Source organism: Lithobates pipiens, unplaced genomic scaffold (genome assembly GCF_037356315.1).
Source record: "Lithobates pipiens isolate NorthernLeopardFrog02 unplaced genomic scaffold, aLitPip1_a1.2 Scaffold_8, whole genome shotgun sequence".
NCBI lineage: Eukaryota > Metazoa > Chordata > Amphibia > Anura > Ranidae > Lithobates > Lithobates pipiens.
The window spans coordinates 213,937,540-213,945,474 of record NW_027507903.1 but is presented as its reverse complement, the minus strand read 5'-3'; positions in this window follow the sequence as shown (position 1 = coordinate 213,945,474).

The window sequence follows — 7,935 nt, the reverse complement described above, 5'->3', positions numbered from 1 at the left end:
TTAACAGTTACCAGGAACAGTTATGAGCTTTACAGTTTGAGTTTTTTATTTTTTTATTTGTAGCCCTGCATTTTGTATAATGGAATATTTGGCTAGTAGAAGAGGCACCTGGCCTCCCGGGGGCCCACTGCCGGGACGCTGGAGCCGTGTGTCTCATTTCACAATGGCCTGCTAGGATGGGCACCAACAAGAGCAATTTACCTCATGGGCCTAAAGGGCTCATGCAGTTGGCCGATAAGCTTCATATCAAGGCACGTTCTCCGGGGCCCGGTCGGGGACCACAGGGAGGTTAGGAAACCAAGGGCTGATCCCCCCAACGGTTAGCATCTTAGCTGAATGTATGTGCTTTATGTGCTCCTCCTCCCTAGATGGCACTTTTAGTGCGTACCCTAATCCAGAATTACAACAAACAGAGGCACTTGGCAAGACAGCATTAAGCTTGTATCGTTTTTCTTATATCTTTACTTGGAGTCAGAGGGCGGTTTTGTACTGATCTTTACTGCTGTAGACCTCTGAGTGGCTTAGTAATGTTCACGGCATGCAACATTCTCCTAAGAGTCTCCTGGGGGTTGTCTCTTCTCGGGCGGGAGGGTGGGGATGGGGGGTCGACTCCGGATATTCCGGGGGCCCCTCCGCAATCCCTACCCCACCTGCGCAGGGTGACACTCCCCCCTTAAGGATACCTCCTTAGTGGGAAGCAGCCCTAAGTAGTCAACCTCATTGCCTAGTTCCCTCGCTTGCTTCCTCTCCCGCCTCAGAGTGGCTGGTCCTCTTTGAACAAAACCGGTATCTCCATTTCCCCTACCCGTAGGACCTTAGGGCCCAGGAGAGCCAGCGGAGCTGTGCTCACCACCGGAATTTTCGTGATTTTATCCTCTTGAACAGCTTTTTCCAACACAGCGGTCGGAAGGGAAGGTCTCAGGCTAGCAAGCCTACAGGCAATACACGTGCTCCCCCCCCCTCCTTTTTTTTTTCTTTTTTTTCTTTCCTCTTCTTCTCCCCCACCCTTCTCAATCTTTTATTCCACTCTTGGAGTAAGGCCCAGGCACTCAGCTCTTGCTTTTTAGGCAAAATTTGCAGAGATGACACAACCAATAGCTCAATCAGCTCCTCTATCCCTCAAAGTGTACTCGCTCAACATCAGAGGCTTAAATGTCCCTGAGAAGCGCAGCTGTATACTCGCTGAAGCTCATAGACAGAAAGCTCAAATTCTCTACTTCCAAGAAACTCACTTTAAAACTGGGGCCGTCCTGCGTTTTCAAAATAACCGCTATCCCACGCCATTCCACGCGACTTGCCCTGATTCCAAAACCAAAGGGGTTTCAATTCTGCTGGCTAAATCCCTGCATATTGACATCACTGACCAGATGCTGGACCCATCCGGCAGGTTCTTGTTCCTTAAGGGCAAATGGAACAATAGACCAATTACGTTGGCGAATGTGTACTGCCCTAATAACAAACAGGTGACTTTCCTGCGTGAGACAATGGCGAAACTTTCACTTTTCCAGTCAGGGCTCTTAATTCTAGGAGGGGACTTCAACCTCCCATTATACCCATTACTGGACACCTCCACAAAAACATCCTCACTCCCCTATTCCCCTATTGCGACAAATCAAACAACAATTAGCCTCTTTATCCTTACATGACACCTGGAGGACATTGCATCCTCTGGAAAGGGACTTTACATTTTATTCTGCGCCAAGAGAACGTTACGCCAGAATAGATTATCTCTTTGTCTCCCAGGCAGACCTCTCTTACTTACACAGTGCCACCATAGAGGGCATGGTTCTCTCGGATCACCACCCAGTAACAATCACCTTGTCGTTGCCGACCCGAATTAGTTGCACCAAAGCCTGGAGGCTAGACGCTTCACTGCTGTCAAGCAAATCTAAACCAAGAGCTTGTAGACTATTTTATACGTAATGACACCCCAGATACTTCTCCCATGACCCAGTGGGAGGATCACAAATGTTTTATCAGAGGGCAATTGCTGGCCATCTCTGCTAAACAGAAGAAAGAAAGACAGGAATTAATTCTCTCCCTTTCCTCCAGAATTAGGAGGTTGGAGGCACAGCACAAACGTTCGTTAGCCGTAGAAGTGGCCCAGGACTTGCAGGACACACGCACACAGCTGGCTGAGGAATTATTCAAAAGGGCACGCCCACGCCAGGTCCTGTCCCAGAAAATATTCTATGAGCAGGGAAACAAACCGGGTAGATTGCTGGCCAGAGCGACGCAGCAACGTACACTGAACTCCACGATCCAACATATCACTGACTCTACGGTTAATAAGGTCTCTACAAATGAAGAGATTGCCTTGCAATTTCAGAAATATTACTGCCAACTTTATAACCTACAGGTGGGGGAAGTGGGCTCGTCTGGTCCCTCCAATAGACTCTCCCAAATTCATGAATTTTTAAACCAACATAGCCCCCCGGCACTGTCAACAGAAAAGACCCAGGCCCTAGAAACCCCAATAGCGATGGAGCAACTCTTGGCAGCACTCAAAGCCATGAAACCGGGCAAGAGCCCGGGCCCAGAAGGGCTCACGTCCCAGTATTATAAATGCTTTTCACAAACACTGGCACCTAAATTCCTAAAGGCATTTAACTCACTTTCCACCAAGCCTAGCGGATTGGCGAGATTGCTGGAAGCATACATTGCAGTGATACCTAAAGAAGGGAAAGATCCCTCGAATGTAGCCAGCTATCGCCCGATTTCGCTACTCAATGTGGACGTGAAATTATTTTCCAAAATCATAGCAACGCGTCTGGCGCCTTACATACCCAAGTGGGTGGGCTTGGACCAGGTGGGATTTGTCCCTGGCAGGGAGGCCAGGGATAATACCATCAAAGCGTTAAATCTACACCACTGGCTAACATCCACCCGACAGGAGGGCTTTTTTCTGTCGATGGATGCTGAGAAGGCATTCGACAGGGTTGCGTGGGACTATATGTAAGCGGTTCTGACGGCTATAGGACTGGGACCTGGCATTAGAGCTTTTATTATGTCCTTATATGCTAGTCCAAACGCGAGAGTTAGAGTTAACGGGTACCTGTCGAACGCCTTCTCCATCCACAATGGGACAAGACAGGGCTGCCCTCTCTCCCCATTGCTTTACATACTTACCCTTGAACCTCTTCTAAGGTGCATTCGCACACACCCTGATATTACGGGCATTAAAGTCCGAAACAGAGAGTACAAGATAGCGGCATTCGCCGACGATGTCCTTCTTTTTCTGTCCGCACCGCTGACAACACTGCCCAATCTCCTGCAAGTCCTGGCTCAGTTTAAACACTTGGCAAACTTAAAAATTAACTATTCCAAGTCATACGCCATGAATATTTCTATGGGGCAAGGAGTGGTCCAGCAATGCCAACAACACTTCCCATTTCAGTGGAAGTCAGACGCGATAAAGTATCTGGGTATCCATCTTCCAGCTAACCTCTCAGAGCTCTATTCAAGGAATTTTGCAACTGAACTTCAAACCATACGGCAAAACCTTCGGAGATGGGATAGTCCCTCCATCTCCTGGTTCGGACGCGCGTTCATTATCAAAATGGCAATCTTGAACCCGTCTACTATATAAATTTCAAACCATACCGATCAGTTTGCCGCTTGCCTTTTTCACTCAATGTAAAGCGATATGTCGTTCTTTTTTGTGGGGGAGGAAAGCCCCCCGAATAAAGTGGTCTAAACTTGTACTCCCAAAACTGAAAGGTGGAATTGGGGTGCCCGATATGCAACGGTATTACTGGTCGGTGCATCTGGCTCAGGTGGTGGACTGGAAAATCCACACTAAGTACAAAGGATGGGTGACCCTCGAGAACCTGATCTCGAATGTTAATTTGCAATACATGCCATGGTTGCCCAAGAGTAGGAGACCATCACAGATTTTGGCGCATCCTCTCATTAATGCCACCCTACAAGCATTTGATAAAGCATGTACTTCCTACGTGATCTCAAATAAAGATTGCTCCATTTCTCCAATTAGAGGAAACTTATGAGGAGATGCTAGCCAAAAATTTTTTCCATAGAGGACGCTTTAAGAAACAGTCAGACCTGGCCGAGATCTCCAAAACAGGATCTTTCCCCTTCTGGTCTTATATACAACTGAAGCATTTCCTTGATGCCAGAGCCAGGAGAGGCAATTTTACGAAGCCTGTAACTGCATTTGAGGCCCTGTGCTCTTGCACCGATCCTCAGATGCATGTTATCTCCGTAATCTACACGTCCCTATTTGAAAACACGGGAGGCTTGCTAAATGCTGACCGCTCATATTGGGAATCAGCTTTGGGAAGGAATATAGACGAGGAGGATTTGGGCCGAATATACCGCTGTATTCACAAGGGGTCGCTTAATGTTTCAACACAAGAAAACGGATATAAGCTGTGCACACGTTGGTATAGGACTCCTGACTCACTCCATAAATACATACCTGCAGTGTCTGGTCGGTGCTGGCGATGTAGCAGGGAAGCGGGAACTTTCCTACACATCTGGTGGGAGTGTCAGGACTTGCAGCCATATTGGTTGAAAGTCCATGAAATCATAGGGAAGGTTTCTAGCTTAAAAGTAGAGTTCTCGCCCGCGCAATATCTCCTTCATCTGACTAAAATTCCCATGAAGCGCTATCGTAAGTCTGTGGTGATGCACCTGATTAGCACTGCTAGGATGTGCGTACCAGTACATTGGAGATCAACCTCCTCTCCGTCGTTAGTGGAATGGTTACGGAGAGTTAACCGGATAGCTGAGATAGAGGAGCTGATTCACACGTCCCTAGATAAAATTGAGAGGTACTCCGAGACCTGGGAGCCCTGGACAATATTCAAAACAACTCAAACTTATAAAGAGCTTACACAGCACTGTGGCTTGCCAGTACACTCCAACCTGATGAAAAAGCCATATTTCACAGACAAACCCCTCTCTTTCCACATTATAAATTGTATGTTTTATTTAACCCAGGTGGGATTTCGAGCGCAGCTGCCTGATGTCTTCTCCCCCTAATCTCTTTTCCCCCCGGAGCCTCACTCCACCACCTTCACTCCCCACAGGCATCCCCCCCTCCTTTTTTTTTTCTTCTCTCTGTCCTTCACCCCCCAACTTCTGATCTGGCCTGAGAGTAGCTTCCCCAGAAAGAGCCAACGAAAGCGAGGGACTTTTACACTGGAGAGTGAAGAAACACATAGCACCATAAAGATATGACTCCAGTGGGAAGGAAAAGTTTGACGGTCGAACAATAGACTGTCTTCTTTTTCTCTTTTCCTTATACTTGTTTGTTGATTTGAATTAATATGAGTTCATGACTTTGTTATTTACACGAGCAACGCTCATTGAGTGTTGACAGGAAATCTTTTTGCTTCTCTTTCCCAACAGTTTAATTGTGCATGTATATGCTTAAACCTTTGTATAACGAGATGTGTATGTAGCATTCCTCATGATACATGTTTTTCTGTAATTTCCTGTTTATTTCAATAAAAAGATAATGGGAAAAAAAAAATCTAAGAGAAAGTTTCTGGTCTCTTTTCTCTGCATCCTGCTACTTTAGGGCCATTTTTTGGGCCTGCCATTGTGCCCCTTTTCCTCTGGGAAAGGGTGCACAGCAAACTTTCTTTGGGCCTGCTAATGACCCCTTTTTTCTCCTCCTCATCATCAAGGACACAAAGCAGTCACTTGCCTTTGTAGTGCTCCCCATGCACCATTTTCCTTATCATCACCTGCCAAAGCCAAACAAACTGGCTGGATTTTTTTGCTGCTATCCTCAGGGTCAGTATATAGACCTATGCAGTGCCGCTGCTGGAGCAAAAGATAACATTTCATATTATAGTATTTTTTTTTTTAGTTCACAATGGTATGTACATATTTGCATGTTTTATATTTATAATGTTTTTCATATTTTCGTTTTCCTAGGCTTGATACTAGGCTTGTCACTGCAAAAAAAAAGGTTGCCCATCCCTTCACAACACAGGAGGAAAGGTGGGCAGCAGCAAATGGAGGGGGGAATCTTTTGGCCAATAGGTTGCCTGTGCTTCCCCAAATCTTTTTTTATTTTTTGTTACACATATCAAAGAGGCAGTGTGGAGAGGCTCTGGGTAACAGTTTCACCCTACCAGTGGTGAATGTCGCAAATGATAGTGAAGTGGCTACATATTTGAGTGGGTGTCAAAGTACACACACTAGATCTTCACCAGCACACATCGCAAGGAATAATGGACTTTACTGGTAGGTTTGTGAGTTTGCAATTCTCAGGTGCAGATAGTAGTTGACCAGGAGTAAGAACAGTGCATGATACACATTTAACATGGAATATCAGAAACAAGGACAGGTAAAAGGTAACGAAATAACGTCATCACGTTATGTACAATCGGATTTTCCGACAACTTAGTCCGACCGTGTGTATGCAACATCACTTCCGGACCTCTTCCGGAATTAATCCGTCGGAATTACTGCAACGGATTTGGTTGTCGGAATCTCCGACCGTGTGTACAAGGGCTAATAGTTCTGAGAGTCAAACACTGCTCCAGACCCAGTCATTGTCCTACCTGTCAATACTTTTTAACTGAACTCAAATGCTTACACATGATCACATCTCCTGAATTAAAAGCAGGAAAGACTTTTCTTGCCACCACAGATGTGTATACCTATGAAATAACCTTTCTATGGCTATCACTAAAACCAAATACAACTTCTGATCTAGAGGATTAATGTGGATGCCAGACAAAATGTCTTTTATCCAGCGATTTCCACCCATGCAGGGTGAGGGGTTCTAGGATAGTCCAGTTGGAGAGAAAAGGACTGATTTTCAGTTCTCTCAGGATTGATTAATCCTCATTTGGGTCACAGAATTGAGACTCAGAGACCCTTTGGGGGGGGGGGGGGGGAGAGAACCTCTAAACCCTGATTATCAGGTTTTATGGTCCCGAAGGGGTTAAACCACCAGCAAGAGTGTCTTAAGAAGCAGCAGGGAAACAGCTATCAGGCGCCTGTGAAAAGGGATGTGATACAGAACACACTTAGTGGCAAGAGAGGTAGACTGCTTGTAACTAAGACACGGCTATGCTGCTGGTGACTTGGCATTTGGGACCCCTGAGGCAGGTGAGGAGGTACAGGTCCTTTTGGGTGGGGAGCCAAGTAGTTTAATTTGTACCAATGGTGTGGACTGTTTTGTTTATTTTGAGCTGCAAGCAAGCTGTTTTACTTTTGAGCAATAAAATACTGATTTGATTTTCTAACATGCTTGGCTGAGGATCTCAAGCTCCTCAAGGCTACAGGTGTAGTGTGAATGGAGTTGTGCAGCTCCAAAATAAAATCATAAAAAACAAAATCAGTGCCCATCACTGCCACCTCATCAGTGCTCATCAGTGCAGCTCATCAGTGCCCATCAGCTCCCACCAGTGCAGCCTATCAGTGCCCAGCAGTGCAACCTATCAGTGTCCATCAGTGCAGCTTATCCGTGCTCATCAGTTTCCATCAGTGCCACCTCATTAGTGCCTATCAGTGCAGCCTATCAGTGCCAACTCATCAGTGCAGCTTATCAATGCAGCCTATTAGTGCCCATCAGCTTCCATCAGTACCACCTTATCATTGCCCACCAGTTCAGCCTATTGGTGTCCATCATTGTCCATCAGTGCCATCTCATCAGTGCCCACCAGTGCAACCTATCAGTGTCCATCAGTGAATACATGTAAAATAATATCCACGCTTAGTAAAAATTAAACAAAAACAGCAGCTGAACACTATAACCCAGATATTAGGCACTAAGTCAAAATCTGAAGATATAAAGTGCAGTGATGATGCAAATGTGAATATAGCATACAATAACTATAAAGTGCATATGTGCAAAAGTAGCTTAAATAGGTTAAATAGGCTGCAGGACACATATGAGCTGTATCACTCAAATGCACACACACCCACAATTCAACCTTACCAACTATGTAA